The sequence below is a fragment of the Callithrix jacchus genome, chromosome 10, assembly GCF_049354715.1.
Source record: "Callithrix jacchus isolate 240 chromosome 10, calJac240_pri, whole genome shotgun sequence".
In the NCBI taxonomy this organism is placed as follows: Eukaryota; Metazoa; Chordata; class Mammalia; order Primates; family Cebidae; genus Callithrix; species Callithrix jacchus.
Window position 1 is genome coordinate 48,346,521 of NC_133511.1, and position 20,170 is coordinate 48,366,690.

Genomic DNA, 20,170 nt, shown 5'->3' on the forward strand with positions numbered 1-20,170 from the left:
AAAAAAATATCAATTTTGATTTGCAAAGATCATGAAAACATTCTTTGAATAGATTCTGTATCTAGGCCTTGAAATTGAGATGGTTTAATAAAATTAGTTCAACCATTTTTCACTGAATACTTACCATATGTCAGAAACTATCTTAGTGCTAGAGATAACAATTTCAGGAATGGGTTTGTATGCCAGCTCTACTATTTTCTAACTGTGAGCTGTAATAAAATTGACTCTCTCAAACACTCAGTTTCCTCCATGCAGATAAAATAAGCTTTGACCTCCTAGTCAAAGTGAAATAATACATGTAAAGGTACTTAGTGCTTAGTAAAAGTTAGGTATAATTATTACAATATTCCATTGATCTTCTTTTTTCCATTCTTTCTCTAAATTCTATATTTGGCTAACAGTTTCAACCTGATTAAGCAAAACTTTCATCAACAAAATCTAAAAAAATCAGCAAAAACTTTGGTAGCTCTTCAGCGGCTTCTGAGAAATCTGTAAGTTTCCTTGGCATTCAAGGCATTTCATGATCTGCTTCAAACCCTCCTATCAAATGTACTATTTAATTTCTGGAAAAAACAGATTTTAGGGTGCTGTTAAAATGTGCACTGGGCTCTGCTGCCTTTGTATCTTTACTTATCTTTGAGAGAAAGTCTTTGCATTTCCTAGGATTAGTGTCCTTATTTTTTGAAATTGTATCCATGACCCAGCTGAAATGTCACCTCCTCATTTAAGATCTCCCTGGCTTTCCCATCTCATTATCTTTCTTTGAATAGAGTGCTGATTATGTTAACACATTGCTCAAGAACACTGTTGGTTTCTCTTTCCTTGATAAGTCTAAGTATCTTAGCATGACTTTTAAAAATTCATCAAAATGTGGCAGTAACTAAGTTTACTAATATCATCTGGTGTAATCTAATAGCATCTTTTCTTCAATGAAAAGGCATGTCTTTTATAGTCGTTATCTGCATAATTTCCCCAAATATTTTATTTCCTTCTTATGTTCTCTATATGGAATGTCTTTCTACACTACTTTGAAATCTTAGGCTTCTTTTAAGGTCAAGCTCTGGGAAATCTTTCTGGATTGCTGCAGTAGGAATTAATCTCTCTGTCCTTTTCAAGTTGCGTTATTACCCTATTTACATGCTGTTATAGCACTCTGCAACACCTCAACTCACAGAGCTAGCTGTATGTTCTTACCTTGCTTAAAAGAATATGAATTCCTTAAGACAGAATAATTTTTATTTATAATTAAATGCCTCATTTGAATCCCAGTGCCTGATCCATAGTAGAACTCAATAATATGTTTACGGAATTGTTTATAGAGCATAGGCTGCTCCAGGGACAGAACTGTGACTTACGGAGTGGCGCTGTATTTGTTACATTCAAGGAGTGGGCTCATTGAGAATTTTAGGAGATTCTGTGCTTCATTTGGTGCTATAAGCATGTAGAAGGAATTCCTCTTGGTTTTCTCCATCTCAGAATTTGGACTTTTGCTGGCACTCTTACATACGTTGCTCTCCTTGCAATAGGCTTAAAATGAGAGACCTCAGGGAAAGGGATAGCTGACCCCGTTTGGTCTGACTGGTCCTGTGGGGACAATGAACACTGGGAATGCTTCAGTACCTGAACAATGAGCACTGGGAAATGCTTTCATACCTGAACCTCATTTTGGGGATAGGCTCAATCCCTGGCTTCTATTCCACCTCCCAGGTTAGTTGTTGCCTTTGTCAGGACTCAATAGTTATGTTTCTGGCACTGGGCCTGGTGTAGTGTAGTTTTCCGTTAAAAATTAGACTGATTTCTTTTTCCTTTTCCTTTTTCAGTTTAGCACTATTTAATATAAATATAAAATATAAATATATAAACATGCTTCATTTCCCACCCCCAATCCAAATGAAATCTTGAGACACAATACTGTGTATTGGAGCCCTAGCTCAGGATTGCCCCGTATGCTCATGCATGCTCTTTCTTATTTTCACTTAAGGCCTTCTTATAGAGGGTAATGAATAGAGCGCATTAGAACTTCTCAATATGGCACTTAAGTCATGCAATCACCACATGGTACCGTCTCTTTTTTGGATAAGTTTTAGGTAGAAGCAAGCTCCCTGCTTGGTTTTCTTAGAAATTTGTAGTGCTCTTTAATGTTTGCTAATCAGCCACATTGGTTTATTGCATGGGAACTGCAATTCAGGACTTGAAGTCAGCAGAGACCCTAACATAGCATTTCTGTCTTTTCTACTCATGAGGTGACAGGGTACAAAGGCAAAAACTGAACCTGGAAAGTGGAACTAAATGAAGCCAGGGATTGAGTCTATCCCCCCAAATCTGTTCAGGTATTAAAACATTCTTCAGTGCTACAGGACCTGTCAGACCAATTGTGTCAGGCCCCCTGGTTCCCTCGATGTCTCCCATTTTGTGTACATTAGAAGCAGAGCAACTACGTTAGAGTCCCAATGAAAGTACAAGTTCTGCGATGGAGAGGCCCACGAGGCTTTACTGAGCAGGAGGATGGGAATACTGATAGAAAGGGTGAGTGGCGAAAAATAACAGTAGGAATATTGACATCATAGTTGGTAAGTGATAAAAATACAGTTGAATTCTAGAACAAGTTCTGCATTTTTATTGCACTACTCTTGAAACAAGGAATGAAGTTCAAGACCTTTTGTCCATGTAGTCAGCTTTCCATTAGTGGTGTATGCAAATGAGGGCTAGATAATTACTTTTGGAGGAGAAAATCAGACTTCATGTTTGATTTTTTGCTCACCTGTGAGATTTTGTGTTTTCATAAAAAGAAGAGTTTTTACATCTCCAGCCATCACTGAGCCCACTGTTGTGGTAAAAACTACAGAACTTCTGATGGTATAAAGAAGCTGCCCAAGGGTCTTCAAAACCCATTTCCTGTGATGCTGACCCATAGTCATTATTTTGGCTATGGAGGTCAATTCAAATCTCAGAATCTACTCATCTCCTATGTTAGTATTTCTTTTTCCTGATAAATGGGTAAAATAACTGAGAATTCTGAGCCCAGAAAAGTATGTTGGGAAAAAGAAAAAAGCCTGTTTCTACTTACTCTCCTCTCTGGTAGATTTTGGCTGAAAAGGGTGTGAGAAGAAGGATGAAGAGAGGGCTGTGGTTGGTGAAAAAGAGTGAACGTTGGGAGGATCTTAATGTGTTTTAAAATGTAATCCTTAAAGTTCTTGTCATTGACGTAATTAATAGAAAACAGGATGGAAACACTGAAGGGTTAGAAGTAGTTTGAAATTGAGAGTATAGGGGCCTTTTCAAAATAGGACTTTTCTGATAACACTAAAAAGATTTGAGCATTGAAACACAATAAAATAGGCACTCTTACTTGTACTCATGAAGTTTAAAAAATTGCTAGCCAAAAGTTAAAGACTTTTGGTTACATAACATATCTTCAGTTTAGGTGGGAGCAAAACTTCTTCTTAGTTTTCAGCTCCATCTGATCTGATCCTGTGACAGCCTCAGTTTAGTTCATAATGGATAATATCACTAAAGATGTGGATTTTGAGGACAAGCAGAAGAATGGCCAATTTTGTGAACAGCAGTGGGAGAGGTCTCTGAGGGCTCCTAATCCTAAAGCAGCAGTCAAATCAACTTTAGAAACAGTGTATTTTAGTCATGAAATCTCCAAGTGAATTTGGAATCACTCAGCTTCTCATTTAAAGATAAACAATAATACTTTTAAGATACAGTTCCAAGAATGATGTGAAAAATGAAGTTAGTTAATACCATCACTGAAGAAAGTCAAATAAATAGTATCTTTTTTTAAAAAAAGAAACAGCTTTACTAAGACATGTTAAAATGAAAACTTTAGACAAAATAAATTTAACAGCATTTATTTGAGTAAAGAATGATTTATGAGTTAGGCAGCACTCAAAATTGGAAGAGAGGTTCTAAGAACTCCATTGCAGGAGTGTGGGCAGTGAGCGCTTATAGTTTGACCATGGAACTAAGACAAAGAAAATATTTACTTGGTTAGAGTGGAAAGACCCTAGTTAGAGGTTGGTTGGTGATTAATGGTTAGTAAGGTCTTAGTTTGTTCTTACTATTTTCTTTGGTCTTCGGTTTATGTAGAAATTTAAAACACTGCAGCCTTCCCAGCCTAATGGCATCTCAATTAAAAATTTTTTAACAGATATAATTTATATACCATAAAATTCACCCCCTTAAAGTATACAATTCAGTGGTTTTGATATGTTGGCAATGTTTTGCAACAAACACAATTATATGATTTTAGAACATTTTTATCACCGCACCCCCCCCTGCCCCGGCAAAGAAACAGTAAGTGCATTAGTAGTCACTCTTCATTTCCTTTCCTTACAAGTCCCAGCAACCAGGAATCTATTTCTGGCTTTATGAATTTGCCTATCCTGGCAATGTTATATAAATAAAATCATCCAATATGTGGCCCTTTGCATTTGGCTTCTTTCAATTATTGTGGTGTTTTCAAGGTTCATCCATGCTGTAGCATGTTTAGTATCTTTTCCCATTTTGTGGCTGAATAATATTCCATTGTGTGGATATATTACCTTTTTCTTATCCATTCATTGGTTGACGGGTATTTGGGTTTTCTTCCACTTTCTGGCTATTATTCACAGTGCTGCTATGAATATTTATGTACAAGTTTTTGTGTGGATGTATGTTTTTAATTCTCTTGGATATATACCCAGGAGTGATATTACTAGATCATATGGTAGCTCTATGTTTAAACTTTTAAGGAAATTACAAAGTGTTTTCCAAAATAGTTGTACCATTCTAGGTAAATAATATCTTCCCTCCAAATTTTTGAGGTGTAAGAGACAAACAAAAATTGTATATATTTAAGGCATACAATATGGGTATCTCCACTCCCGTGTTCATGGAGCATTATTCACAAGAGTGACAATATGGAAACAACCTAAGTGTCAGGCAATGGATGAATAACCAAAGAAAATATGGTACATATATGTAATAGAATATTACTGAGCTTTAAAAAAGAAGAAAATTGTGCCATCTGCAACAACATGGGTAAAGTTGGATGACAATATGTTAAGTGAAATAAGCAGTCACAGAAAGACAAATATTGCATCATCTTCATAAGTGGAATCTAAAAAAGTTGAATTCATAGAAAGAGTAGAAGGTGGTTACCAGTAGTTGAAAGGTGGAGGAGGTGGGAAATAAGTGATGTCTTTTTAACATCCAGAGATGAAGAAATTTATTCATCTCTGGAGATGATGTTGTCTCTATAGCTGTATTTTTTTTAAATGTATCATATTTTGAGGATTTTGAAAGGGTATAGTTTCCTACCATCCTGGCTCTATATCTTCTGTTTTGGCAAAGTCCTCTTCAAGAACACTTAAAGGCAGATTATAAAGAGAAAAGACCTATATGAAAGAGTGAAACAAGTCCTTGGCCAACTGCAATATACTCTGCCTTGGATACTATTTCTTGCATCCTTTCTCCACTGAGAAGTCACTGCTTCCATTTGTTACATTTAGACTACCTAATTTCAATAGCAGTAAGAACATATAATAACTGAGCATCTACCTCGTGCCATGCACTATGCTTATTCCTGGGGAAAATAAGAATAAATTGGACATAAAACCATTAGGTATTACAGTTTCCTATAGGCATTAATAAGTGTGTCAATAAAGATGCAAAAAAAAAAAAAAAAAAACAAATTTTCAAAGGCCCAATGATGTAAGGAATGGCATCTCAATTTTGGTACTATAAATATTTTGGGCCTGATAATTCTTTGTGGTGAGTGGTTGCTCTATGCATTATGGGTGTTTAACAGCATCTCTGGCCATTACACACTAGTTGCCAGGAGTACCAGCCCAGTTGTGACAACCAAAAGTATCTCCACATATTGTCATTGTGGAAGTCAGGTTTTAGGACTGTGGGGAGGTACCTAATCTTTTTGTTTCTCATCTTCAAAAACGAGAATAATAATGGCTAGTTTATAGGATTGTTGTAAGGATTACATAGGATAATACTTATAGAACCACCTAACGAAGTGCCTGGCACATGTAAGAGCTTGTTAACCATTTATTCTATACCATATATTGAGTACCTCCCAGGTTCTAGGCATTCTGTGAGATGTTGGTAAACAATGATGAATAACGCCAACATAATCCAGGCCCTTGTGAAGCACGTTATCATCTGCGTCTGAAAGCTGCTGTGACTGCTGTGGTCACATTGTCTTGCAAATAGAATCTGCTTACGTTTTGTGCTCTTCCTTAGACTCTGAGTTGCTTTAACGCAGAAACAAGCTAATTTTGTCTTTATATTTTTATCACAGATTATCTAGCAAGCGTCAAGCGCATAGTAGGTACTTGAAAATTGTTGAATAAAATAATAAAGAAAATGAATGCTGGGCAGGTTGTATAGATATACTTAGATGCTTTCCTGACAGATGTTCCTTGGACTGCAGCAAATGCCACTTGTTGGGCCATGGGTGAATTGTTGGCCCTGTCTCTACACTAGCTTTTCTCCCACAGTATGATATGGCAGTTCAGCAAGGCTTGGACTCAGTTTGAACATATTGGAGAAGGTGGCCATGATTCTGTTTTTATTACCCTCTAATGTTTCCACTTTCATTAAACTTGAATGTTACAATGGTAAACTGAGAAGAGACAAAAGACACGAACAAGTGGAATATTATTGTGTGTCCTTCTGTAAATGAACAGCTGGAATGCTGGACGATTATGTAACCACACCTGTTATTCCAATTGTTCAATCACAATTATTTTTTCATTTGTAACATTTACTGAACATCTAACTGTCTAGTCTGGATCCCTTTCTGCCTCTCTGCTCTTTGATTACTTGGGTCAGCGCCTTGCTGTCTCATGCTCCCTCCTGTCTCCAGGCTTTTCCATATTCTCTTTCCTCTGCTTGGGCCATAATTCTAATTAATTCTTATTTATTGTTGAGCTCTTAGTTCAAATTTGACTCAGCTGGTATCCCCACGTCCACTCCATCCAAGATTAGAACAGAACCCACAGCCTTGAGCACTCAAAGCCCTGGAACTACTGTATTAGATTAGTACCTGTTGGTTCCACTAAACCTGAACTCCTACAGGGGCAGCAGTTGTGTCCATTTTTCTCACCACTGTTTTCTCACTTCTCAGCACAGCGCCAAGCATGTAACCAGTCCTTGGTAATGTTTTCAGACTGATTGCTAATTGACTGCATGAATGAACAAATGCTAGGCACTGCTCAAGGTTTAGCTGGCTTTACTTTTCTTTCTTTCTTTCCTTTTTTTATTTTTGAGACAGAGTCTGGCTCCTGGAGTGCAGTGGCATGACCTTGGCTCACTGCAACCTCCGCCTCCCAGGTTCAAGCAGTTCTCCTGCCTCAGCCTACAGAGTAGCTGGGACTACAGGCACCCCACCATGCCCAGCTAAAGAGATGGGGTTTCACCATGTTGGCCAGGATGATCTCAATGTCTTGACCTCATGATTCGCCCACCTCGGCCTCCCAAAGTGCTGGGATTACAGGCATGAGCCACCGCGCCCAGCCCATCTGGCTCTTCTTAGGTGTTCTAAAAAACGCTGGACTGACAGTGATTCTGACCTGTTAGAGGAGTGATAAGCACTTGCTGGGCAGGCTGCTTGTGGTTGTCCAGTGAGTATTCTTCTCAGTATATGAGCAAGAGGGAGATAAAACAGGGAGAGGATGGAAGGTAGGGCCTAGCTTTCTGCTAAAATGGGACCTGAAATCATCTTAGAGTAGTTGCCTGCCATCTTTGCCATAAAATGTTTGTTGGTGTCAGCTACAGAGTCAAAACTGTTCCTGTGCTCCCCACTCGACATATGCACTATTTTTTCCTCTCACCATTTGAAGCTAATATTTTTCTTTACTGCCTTTGGGCTTTTTGCCCTAGGAAACGGTGGTCTTTAATTCTTGAACTTATTTTTCTATCCAGAGCAACTTTCCCTGATTGGATTAGGAGTTGGCTGGCCTCTGTGCTTGTTTGGTTTTTCAGTAAAAGGCGTGATGAGGGAGGTAATGGGTAAAGTGATGGACAATATGTTTCAACATACATAAAATGTATTCTCTAAGCCTATAAAAGTCAAATCAAAAATATGCATATTTGTTAAACAGTCCTTGGGCTGAGATGACTGGCATTTAAAAAAAAATGAATGCAAACAACCTTTATCTGGGCTTGCAGTGTGCACAATGAAATATTAACCACTCATTTCCTATGAATACTTCCCTTGCTCTGCTCAGACTGGATGTTCTGCTAATTTGTGGCAGTGACACTTTTGGGTTTGTCAAGGAGAGATGTCTTGCTTGTTTCTCTGGTGACTGTGAAGCCTTGCTCACATCGTTGCTGCTGCCCACCAACTCTGAAAATACATCTTGCTGCACCAGACTGGAGGCCAGTGCTGCAACATGATGCAGCACCTTGCAAAGCTAAAAGCTGAAACTCTCACATGAATATTTATTTGTCATTTTGGAAAGCTATTCCGTTTTCCTGAGGCTGAGTCTGGAAAGAAAGACTGATGACCAGCCTCGAGTGGGCGGAGTGAGGAGGGAGAGGAAAGATGGAGAGGGGGCGATGTTGGTATGTATGCTTCCATTCATTTCCTGATGGCTGATGCAATTTGGATAAAGGGCAATATTTTCCACCCCTTTTGTGGAGATCTGTTAAGCAGCTAAGGTGATGGTTACTATAAGTTAATCTCCATTAACCAATTTAATTGTGAAATCTGAAAAGGCCACTTTTAGCATTAGATCCTAGAGATATCATCTGTGGATGGGATTTTTTATTTCCCTGTTGACAGCAACCTGGAATTAGACTTGTTTTGTTATTAGGAAAACTTGTTTGTATAGTGGTTTCAATAATTAAACCAAAATGTCACTACATCCATATGCCTTTTCATATCCTATGTCCTGGTGGAAAGGTTTATCCCATAGGAAGTAACCCCGTTTCAGTCAAGTTCAGCTATTACCTTGGGAAAAAAAAAAAGAAAGAAAAAAACAACCAACTTGTGTTTTCAAATGTTTTACTTAAACTAAGGACAATGAAAATTATTTATACACAGCCATGCCACAGAAGTAATGAGATGACTAAAATATTCTTAATGAGTTTGCATTTTCCAATTGTTTGACTTGATGTTCCAATACATATTTATGATTTTAATTATTGTTTTGGACTCAGAAAATATCTGTTTTTAAAAGATCAGCAAGGTTAATGAGAGAGTTGATATATTGACTTCTTGATTCTTTCCTTAGACTATTAGCAATTAGAATAATATTCTGGGGTGGGGAACTAACAGGTTTGTTTAAATATCTTATGGCTTTATTAACACTTAAACTGGAAAGTCTCTTCGTTTGTTTTTTTAAGTCATCTTTAAGTCCAAAGGGTCTGGTGAGTATAACGTAATACATGTAGCATTTAGAGGCAATTAATTTGTATGACAGAGAAGAGTTTTATCTATCTCCACCTCTTTATTTACCTTGTTTCCATCTCAGGAGAAGAGGGTGGGACTGAGAGGGGGAGGCTAAGCCCGCCATATGTACTCTGATACCTCTTTTCTCTAAGATATCTCATTTCATCTGTTATTACTCTATCCTGTTTTTTCAACTTCTGCCACTCCTTTCTCTTAGACTAAAAAAACACTAATATCCCTCTAAGAGGATAAAATAATATAATTAAAAAAAATCCTCCTTTGATCTTGCATCACCAACTCCCCTATTCCTTGCTTTTTCTCTTTCTCTTCACTTCTAAGCTATCTTCTTTCTTGCTTATTTATTCTTCAACCTGCAGCAATCTGCCTTTTATACCATCTCTCCATGAAAAGAGCTTATCCCACCTGCTGGTGGTGTCTGTTTTACTCCATCCTGTGAACAGGCATCAATCCTTATGTTACTGCTCTCTGTGGCAAATTCCTGTTGAAATACTGAACTCTTACGTTCTGTGGAACCACATCTTCCTGCGTTCTCTTTCTTTCCTTGGATTTTCTTTTCTCGATGTAGCCTTAAACATTGGTATTCCCCAGGATTTCAGTTTCTGCCTTCTTTAATTTTTGCTCCCTCTGTATTTGTTCCTTGGGTTGATTTCACTGGATCAGGAGTTACTCTTGGTCATGATGACATGATTGAGAGCTAGAGCATGTGGGAGAAAGAATGTAACATTTGAAGTCAAATTAATCTGTGTTTGAATTCTGGTTCTTCCACTTACTAGCCTAGTAGCAGATTTAAGGCAATGAATCTTACTCTACTGTAACGACTCCCAGCATCTTTAGTCCATATTGTTCTGAAGTGTAGTCCTGCATAGCTCTCATTGGAAATCTCTTGTGTGATGATTCATTGGTATGCAAGCTCCTCGTGTATGAACGAATACCTTATTCCTGACCCATCTCCATCTGCGCCCTTCTCTTCAACCTGTTTCCTCTCTTTTAATGAAAGAAACGGTCAGATATTCAGCAACTGTGTTGGTCATTTAATCTCTCTCTCTCCTCCTTTGTTAATTCTACAGTATTCATCAATATCATCCATGAGTCTATCACTCTACATTTTCGTTTCCACTCTAGGTCAAGCCTCATCAACCAACTCTGGATTATTAAATCAGGTATTCAAAAAGGTCTACCAGTCCACCACCTAGGTGTTTTTCAGTCTATTTTATGTAAAGTTCACAAAATAATTTTTCTAAACCACACACTCTTTAAAGTATCTTATTACTTTGAGGAAAAAAATAATTAGTAAGAACCCAACACCACTCATGAATGCTTCTTGCATTTTTCTATGGCCACTTCACAACTGTTGACTGGTGGTCACCACCTATATATATTAAACTCCATTCCCCGCCCCCAAGAATTTCTCATACTTTATTTTATTTTTGTGGATTACACTAAAATCTACTTGTTATAAGGAAGGTGCTTCTATGCATTCTTCACCTGGATAAAGCCTGTGTGCATTTCAAAACTTGGTACCCTGTGAGAATATAAAAAGTTGCAGCTTCTATGGAAAATACTTTGATGATTCCTCAAAAAGTTAAACACAGAATTACCATATGATCCAGCAATTCTACTTCTAGGCATTTCCCTGCTGGTCTAGTGGTTAGGATTCAGTGCTCTCTTCCTGCTAGGTATATAACCAAAGAAAACTGAAAATAGGGACTAAAAGAAACATTTGTACTTGAATGCTCATAGCAGCATTATTCACAATAGCCAAAAAATGGAAACAACCCAAGTGTCCATCAACAGATGAATAGACAACCTAAATGTAGCATATTCATATAGTGAATAATCATTAACTGTGCTCTTTTGCATTTACCCAAATGAGGCAAAAACTTATGTCCATACAAAAGCTAGCAAATAAATTTTCATGGCAACTTTATTCATATATGCCAAAACTTAGATGCAATGAAAATGTCCGCAGCAGGTGAATGGATAAACAAACTGTGGAATATCTGGAAATAGAATATTATTCAATACTGAAACAAAATAAGCTATTGAGCCATGAAGAGACAAGGAGGAAGCGTATGTATATTTCTGAATGAAAGAACTGATATCAAAAGGCTGCATACTGTATGATTCCAACTAAATGACATTCTGAAAAACTATGGAGACAATAAAAGGATCAGTGTCTTCCAGGCTACTAGGCAAGACAAGAGAGAGAGGGATGAATAGGCAAAGCACAGGGGATTTTTGCCGACATAAAACTACTCTTTATGATACTACAGTGGTGCATATATGTCATCATGCATTTGTCAAAACCCAGGAAATTTACAACACCAAGAATAAACGCTAATGTAAACTGTGAGGTTTGGGTGATGATGATGTGCCCATGTAGATCCATCAAATCTATCAAATGTACTATTCCGAGGTCAGATTTTGATAGTGCGGGAGAGTATGCATTTGTAAGTGTCAGCAGGTTTAAGAAAAATCCATGTACCTGTCTTAATCCATTTGTGTTGCTATAAAGGAATTCTTGAGGCTGGGTAATTTTATTTATTTATTTATTTATTTATTTATTTATTTTGAGACGGAGTCTTGCTCTGTTGCCAGACTGGAGTGCAGTGGTGCAATCTTGGCTCACTGCAACCTCTGCCTCCTGGGTTCAAGCTATTCTTCCGCCTCAGCCTCCTGAGTAGCTGGGTCCACAGGCTCATGCCACCATGCCCAGCTAATTTTTGTATTTTTAGTAGAGACAGTCTTTCACCATGTTGGCCAGGATGGTCTCGATCTCTGGACCTCGTGATCCGCTCACCTTGGCCTCCCAAAGTGCTGAGATTACAAGCATGAGCCACTGTGCCCGGTCAATTTATTTATTTTTAAATAGGTTTATCCAGCTGTCTGTTCTGTAGGCTGTATAAGATGCATGGTGCCAACATCTGTTTCTGGTGAGGACTTTAGGCTGCTTCCATTCCTAGAGGAATGAGAGTTGGAGCCAGCATGTGCAGACATCACATGTTGAGAGGAAGTGAGAGATGAGAGAGAGAGAGAGAGAGACAGAGAGAGAGAGAGAGAGAGAGAGAGAGAGAGAGAGAGAGAGAGAGAGAGAGACATATGTCAGGCTCTTTCTAACAACCAGCCTTCTAGCCCTCATGGAAGTAAACAGAATGAGAACTTACTCATTACTGCAAGGACAGTACCAAACTATTCATGAGGAATTTTGCACCTATGACTGAAATAGTTTTACAGAAGTAAAACTACTCTTTATGATACTACAGTGGCAGATATATGTCATCATGCATTTGTCAAAACCCATAAAATGTACAACACCAAGAATAAACCCTAATGTAAACTATGAAGTTTGGGTGGTGATGATGTGCTCATGTAGGTCCCATGAGGCTCTCTCTCTCTCTCTCACTTCCTCTCAGTATGTGAGGAGCCTCCCACTAGGCCCCACTTTCCAACATTGGGGACCAAATTTAAGTACAATATTTGGAGGGTCAAGTATCCAAACAATAGCAGTACCTTCTGCTCAGTATTGCTATTAATTCAAAACTAGTCTAAAAAACTGAAGTCTATCTAAAAAAGCATTTCCTCTCTTCAACCTTCACCCTATGCCTCTACACTTGTTCTTTCCCTTCATCTAGAATCTATTCAGTTTTCTTCCAGCCCAGGAAAACAAACAAGTGAAATCCCTCTCTTTTGTGTCTTTGTTCCCTGATGCTACTATGGTACCTCTAAAGCGTTATGTCATTCCCCTCTTTCTTATGCAAGCATCTCAGCAGTGTGAGTCTTTGCTTGTTGGTTTTACTTCTTTTATCTTTCAGTCCTCAATCATCAACAACGTGGCTCCCATCCATGTTATAACTGACAATGCAGTGAGTAATGACTTCATGTTGCCAAATGGGATAGGCGCATCTTTTTTCTCATCTGAATAACTTCCTGCCAGCATTGGCTCCTTGTAGTAATCACCTTCTTAGGACTTACTTGCCTTGATGTTTGTAGGGTAGCCTTTAGTCAGCCAACTCAGACTCTTTGTTGGCAGTGTCCTTCAAAAACACTTCCTGCCTTCCTCTGTTGTTACCCCATCCCCTAGAATCTCTGTTTGTAACCTGCCCTTTTTCATATTCTACATATTTTGTCTGCATTGCTAATTTCTTGAGCATGGTTTTAAATAAATTTCTATATGCAAATTATTCCCAGATCTACATTTTTTATCCCTAACTTCTCCTCTCTACTCCCGACTCCAGTTTCCTGCTGCTCCTGAACTCTCCATCTGGAGGTTCCATATTTACCTCCAATTCAACATGTTTAAAACTGATTTCAATGTCTGCTCCTCCCACTCCAGCCTGTTCACCTTCCTGTATTCATTATCTTTTAACATTGCAGTGTCCACCGGAAGGTGACGAGGGATAAAAGAGCCAATGTATGAAACAGTGTAGCACAGAATCTGGCAAATATTTAGATCTCAATAAATTTGTGCTACTCTTGCTATTGTTATACTTATCTCAGCCAGTGATATCACTGAACCACTTACACAAGCCAGAATATCAGAGATAATCACAAATCTCACTATCTCCAAGCCCGTTTCTCCCTCATGACCAAAAGCTATGAGATTAAGGCTTTGCTTTTATATCCAGCCTTCACTTCTGCCACTACCTGCATCTCAAGTTTTGTTCTAGCAGGACTCATAACTTGAGCATTTTTGTGTTTTTGTTGTCATTGTCCTCTCTTCTTTTCCTTTCTTGTACACTGCCCTATGCCTGGAATGCTCTTCTTTTCTCTATTTACCCTCAGAATTTTCTTTTTTAAAAAATGGTACGTAATAGATGAACATATTTTTAGGTAAATTTGGGGTACATGTGATAAGTTAATGTATTGACATCAATTGTGAAGATGAAATCTGTGTGATTAGGATATCCATCACCTTAAATATGTGTCTTTTCTTCATTCTAGAGACATTCAAATTGTTCTCTTCTATTTGTTTTGAAATATACAATAGATTATTGTACACTATAGTTACCTTACTGATATTTCAAGCACTAGGTCTTATTTCTTCTAGTAAACTGCGTATTTGTACCCATTAACCAATTTCCCTTCATTCCTCCTTTCCCTCTCCCAGACTGTGGTAACCACCAATCTAACTCTCTATCATCATGAGATCCACCTTTTTAGCTCATATGTGAGTGAAAACATGCAATATTTGTCTTTCTGTGCCTGGCTCATTTCCTTCTATGTTGCTGCAAATAACAGCTTTTCATTCCTTTTTATGGTTGAATAATATTCCATTATATATATGACATTTTCTTTATTTATCTGTTGATGGGCACTTAGATTGATTCCATATTTTGGTTATTGTGAATAGTGCTGCAGTAAATTTGGGAGTGCAGACATCTCTTAGATACGGTAATTTCCTATCATTTGGATGAATATCCAGAGGTGCAATTGCTGGATCATATGGTAGTTCTACTTTTAGTGTCTGTAGAAACTTTCATACAGTTTTTCCATAGTGGCTCCATTAATTGACATACCCACCAATAATGTACATAGGTTCCCCTTTCTTTCCATCCTTATCAGCATCCATTGTCTTTTTGAAAGAAGTCATTTTAACTGGTATGAAATAGCTCATTGTGATTTTGATTTGCATTTCTTTGATGATTAGTAATGTTGGTCATTTTTTCATATACATCTTGTCCATGTGTGTTTTCCTTTGAAATATGTCTATTCAGATATTTTGCCCACTTATTAAGCAGATTAATTAATTTATTTTTGCTACTGAGTTGTTTCAGCTCCTTATATATTGTGGTTATTAATCCCTTGTCATATTGATAGTTTGCAAATAATGTCTCCCAATTTTTGGAGTTGTCTCTTCACTTTGTTGATTATTTTCTTTTTGGTAAAGGGAGACTTTAGCTTGATGTAATCACATTTGTCTGTTTTTGCTTTGATTGCCTGTACTTTTAAGGTCTTCTGCCAAAAAACTTTTTGACCATACCAGTGTCCTGTAACATTTCCCTTATGTTTTCCTCTAGTAGTTTTATAGTTTCAGGAGTTAGACTTAAATTTTTAATTCATTTAATCTGATTTTTGTATATGGTGAAAATTGGGGTCTAATTTCATTTTTCTATGTATGGTTATTCATTTTTCTTAGCATCATTCATTGAAGACACTGTCCTTTTCCCACTGTATGTTCTTGGCAACTTTGTCAAAAATGAATTTGCTATAATCGCATAGATTGATATCTGGGTTCTTAATTCTGTTCCATTGATCTCTGTTTGTTTTTATGCCAGTACCGTGCTAATTTGCCTACCATAATTTTGTAGCATATTTTGAAGTTAGGCAGTATGATGCTTCCAGTTTTGTTCTATTTTTCTCAGGATTTCTTTGGCTATTTTAGGTCTTTTCTGGTTCCATATACATTTTAGGATTTCTTTTTCTATTTATGTAAAGAATGTCTAGTATTTTGAAAGGAATTGTATTGAATCTGTACATTTTTTTGAATAGCATTTTCATTTTAACAATATTCTTCCAATTCATGGGCATAGAATATCTTTGCATTTTTTTCTGTTCTTTTCAGTTTCTTTCATAAGCATTTTATAGTTTTTCTTATATAGATCTTTTACTTCTTTGTTTAAATTGATTCCAGGGTTTTTATATATTTTTTGTAGCTACAAATAGGATTACACTCTGGATTTTTTTCTTTGAATAAAAGTGGTTACAGTGGGCATCTTTGTCTTATTTGAGTTCTTAGAGGAAAGGCTTTCAACTTTTCACTGTTCAGTACCATGTTAACTGGGTTTGTCATATATGGTCTTTATTATTTTGAAATATGCTCCTTCTATACCCAGTTCGTTGAGGATTTTTATCTTAAAAGGATGCTGAATTATGTTAAATACCTTTTCAGCATGTACTGAAATGATCATATGGCTTTTGTTTTTATTAATGTGATGTGTCATATTTATTGATTTGTATATGTTAAACTGTTTTTGCATCTCTGGGATGAATCCCACTTGAACATAGTGAATGATTTGTTTTGTGCGCGTTGTTCCATTTGGTTTGCTAGTATTTTGTTGAGAATTTTTACTTCTATCTTCATCAGAGATGCTTGTAGTTTTCCTTTTTGGTTGTGTCCTTATCTGGTTTTGATATCAGGGTAATGCTGGCCTTGTAGAATAAGTTTGAAAGATTTTCTCCTCTTCTATTTTTTTGAAGACTTTCTGTAGAATTCGTATTAATTCTTCTTTAAAAGTTTGGTAGAATTCCGCAGTGAATCTATCAGGTCCTGGGCTTTTCTTTTTGGAGGACGCTTTTATGGCTTTGATCTCATTTATTATCATAGGTTTGTTGAAATTTTCTATTTCTTTTTGGTTCGTTCTTGGTTGGTTGTATGTGTTCACACATTTCTCCATTTCTTTTTGGGTTTCAAATTTGTTGACATACAGCTTCTTGTAATAGTCTCTGATGATTCTTTGTGTTTCAGTGGTCTCAATTTTTCTGTTTTTAATTTCTGAATTTATTTGGGTCTTCTATTTTTTTTTCTCATTCTAACTAAAAGTTTGTCATCTTGTTTATTTTTTCAAAAAAGAACTTTTGTTTTCTTGATCTTGTCCATTATTTTTAAGGTCTTGATTGCAATTATATCTTCCCTGATCTTTATTATTTCTTTTTTTCTGCATATTTTGGGTTTGACTTATTTTCGCTTTTGGAGTTCCTTGCAGTGCATCCTTAGGTTGCTTATTTGAAATCTTTCTCCCTTTTTTGATGTAAGCATTTATTGCTAGGAACTTCTTTCTTAGTATTGCTTTTGTCATACCTCATAGATTTTGGTATGTTGGGGTTTCATATTCATTTGTTTCAAGAAATTTTTAATTTCCTTCTTAATTTCCTCTTTGACCCACTGGTCATTCATAATCCTGTTGTTTAATTTCCATGTGGTTGTGTATATTCTAAAGTTTCTCTTGTTATTCGTTTCTAGTTTTATTCTCTGTGGTCAGGAAAGATACTCGATATAATCTATAGTTTTTTGAGTTTGATGAGACTTGTTTTGTGGCCTAATGTATGATTGATTCTGGATAATGTTTCATATGCTGATAAAAAGAATGTATATTATTTAGCAGTTTGGTAAAATGGTTGGTAAATTAAAAATAGGCTTGTTTGGTCTAGTGTGTAGTTTAACTCTGATGTTTCTTTGTTTACCTTTGTGTCTTGATGATCTTTCTTTTACTAAGAGTGAGGTGTTAAAGTCCCCTGCTATCATTGTAGTCAATCTGCCTCCTCATTTAGATCTACTAATATTTGCTTTATTTACTTGGGAGTTCCAATAATTATATCATCTTGATGAATTGACCCTTTTGTCATTAAATAGTGGCTATCTTTGTTTCTTTTGACAGTCTTTAATTTGTAGTCTATTTTATCTGATATAGGTATAGCTACTCTGCTCTTTTTTGGTTTCCAGTTGCATGGAATAATTTTTTTCCACTCTTTTTCAATCCCTGGATTTATAGGTGAACTGAATGTGTTGTAGGCAGCGTATAGTAGGCTCTTATCTCTATCCATTCAGCCACTTTATGCCTTTTAATTGGAGAACTGAGTCAATTTATATTCAGAGTTATTATTGATAATTCAGAAGTTACTATAATAGTTTTGTTGCTTGTTTCTGGTTATTTGGTAATTCCTCTCTTTTTTTCTTCCTTTCTCACCATCTTCCTTTGTGGGGTTAAGTGAGTTTCTTTAGTAGTACATTTTAATATATTGATATTTTTATTTTTGGTGACTCTATTATAGGTTTTTGCATTATGGTTGCCGTGAGGCTTACCAAAACCATCTTATAGATATAATAAATCATTTTAAAGAAATGAAAACTTATCTTACATTATAAAGAAATGTGCTTCATCTTCACATTTTGATTTTGTTGACTTAATTTATATATCTTATGTTGCTTATCTCTTAGCAAGTTGCTGTAGCAAATATTGATTTTGATAGATTTATCTTTTGAGGTGCATATAAGTGTTATTAGTGAATTGCACATCACAATTACGTATTAGAGTATTCTGGGTTTTTCTGTGTATTTTCTTCATGTTAATTTTTTTCTTTTTTTTTTCAGATTGAACAACTTACTTCAGCATTTCTTTTTCTTTTCTTTTTTATTTCTTTTTTTTTTTTTTTTTGAGATGGAGTTTCACTCTTGTTACCCAGGCTGGAGTGCAATGGCGTGATCTCGGCTCACTGCAACCTCCGCCGCCTGGTTTCAGGCAATTCTCCTGCCTCAGCCTCCTGAGTAGCTGGGATTACAGGCACACACCACCATGCCCAGCTATTTTTTTTGTATTTTTAGTAGAGACGGGGTTTCACCATGTTGACCAGGATGGTCTCGATCTGTTGACCTCGTGATCCACCTGCCTCGGCCTCCCAAAGTGCTGGAATTACAGGCGTGAGCCACCGCGATAGGCTGATAGTAATGAATTTTGCTAGCTTTTGTTTGTCTGGGAAAGGCTTATCACTTATTCAGATTTGAGGATGACTTTGTTGGATATAATGTTTTTGAATAACATTTTTTTTTCTTTCAGCATTTTGGAAATATTCCATTACCCCCTAGCTTATGTTGTTTCATGAGAAGTCTGTTGTCAGATGAACTGGAACACTGTTACATTCTATTTGCTTTTTTTCTTTTCCTGCATTTAAGATTCTCTCTTCGTTCTTGGCTTTTGAGAGTTTGCATATTATATGTCTTGGTATAGTCTTATTTGAGTTAAATCAGCTTGGTGTTCTCTAACGTTTCTGTACCTGGATATTTATATCTTCCTCAACTTTTGGAAAGTTTTCTGTTATTATCTCTTTGAATCAACTTACTAGCCCTTGCTTTTGCTCAACTCCTTCTTGAATACCAACAATTCGTAGATGTGGTCTTTTGAGATCATTTTCTTTATCTTGTGGGCAATCCTCTTCCTTTTACTCTTGTTTCATTTTTCTCCACTGACTGTATATTTTCAAATAGCCTGTTTCACACTCACTGCTTCTTTCCTCTGCTTGATCCTTTCTGCTATTGAGAACCTCTAATTAATCTTAGTTCAGCAAGTATGTTTCTCAGTTCCAAGGCTTCTGCTTATTTAAAACATATTCCAATCTCATTAAATTTATCTACTAAATTTTTAAATTGATTTTCTTTGTTATCTTGGAAATCATTGAGTTCCCTTAAAATTGCAATTTTGAATTTTTTTTGTCAGAGAATTCATGTATCACTGTTTCATCAGAGTCAGTCACTGGTTCATTGCTTTGTATATTTGAGGAGGTCATGATTCCATGTTTGCTGCTGTTTCTTGTAGGTATATGTCTGTGGCTTTCCATTGATGGATTAGTGATTCATTCCAGTCTTGTATTCTGGCCTGTTTTATGGTTTTGTTCTTTGTTTGTTTTTAAGAGATAGGGTCTTGCTCTATTACCCAGGCTAGTGTGTAGTGGCATGATCATAATAGCTCACTGTAGCCTCAACCACGTGTGCTCCAGGGTTCCACTTACCTCAGCCTCCCAAGTAACTGAGACTACAGGTGCATGCCACCATGTCTGGATAATTAAAAAAAAGTTTTAGCAACAGGGATCTCACTATGTTGCCCAGGCAAGTCTCAAGCTTTCAGCCTCAAACAATCCTTCCACTTTAGACTCCTGAGTAGCTGCAGGTACAAGTTTTGTTTTTTATTGGATATTTGTGCTTAGAAATTCTTTTTAATTAAAGTGTTTATTTTCCTTCTTTCTTTTTTCCCCCACTAGGTT